At 29.4% G+C, this 632-nt stretch overlaps 1 non-coding gene across 1 annotated transcript; it reads right to left on the reverse strand.

Annotated features, from left to right (window-relative positions):
* Positions 1-286: 286 nt before the first annotated feature.
* On the reverse strand, positions 287-377 carry TRNAY-GUA (transfer RNA tyrosine (anticodon GUA)). Its single transcript is given in 2 exon segments — positions 287-322; positions 341-377. It is a non-coding gene; the product is annotated as a tRNA-Tyr (tRNA).
* Positions 378-632: the final 255 nt, after the last annotated feature.

Here is a 632-nt window from a genome sequence, read left to right on the forward strand (position 1 = left end):
TTGTAAATGTCGATATAATAAAGTTCACTTTGGTAAATTTAGTACTTTAATAATGACAGTATATCATTAAGCCTTGAAGAATAAGCTCGTTTACTAACCAAGAATTTCAAATGGAATTGAACATCAGTTTAATGCACTAAATACCTTTTAAACAAATAAGGATCAGTGAAATACATTAATAAACTCAATTTAACAATATAGTTGGGAAAGGAAATAATATATAAATTTTAAAAACTAACGTTTGGGAAGAAACTTTTCGAATTTATCACATTTTAAAAAAAGTTTCTCCTCCGGGCCGGATTTGAACCAGCGACCTATGGATATCAGCCACTTTCTCCAACTACAGTCCACCGCTCTACCAACTGAGCTACCAGAGGAGGTGATTATGATAAGAAAGCTTTTTCATTAACTATTTGTTTCACTAATACCTTTTGGGCCAACCTCTGATGGATATACTTATCTACTATAAATACTAGTACTAGTACACTTTAAATGTTTAAGAAAATAAAATACATACTAATAATAATAACCACTTTAGTAGTTAGAATTAGATTTGCATATACATACCAGGTCATTCAAAAAGTCCTGTCGTTTTTTTGGGGGAAATTATAAATAAATAAATATTTTCAAAT

This window comes from Halyomorpha halys, unplaced genomic scaffold (genome assembly GCF_000696795.3).
Source record: "Halyomorpha halys isolate HHAL.00 unplaced genomic scaffold, Hhal_1.1 Scaffold1259.1, whole genome shotgun sequence".
NCBI lineage: Eukaryota > Metazoa > Arthropoda > Insecta > Hemiptera > Pentatomidae > Halyomorpha > Halyomorpha halys.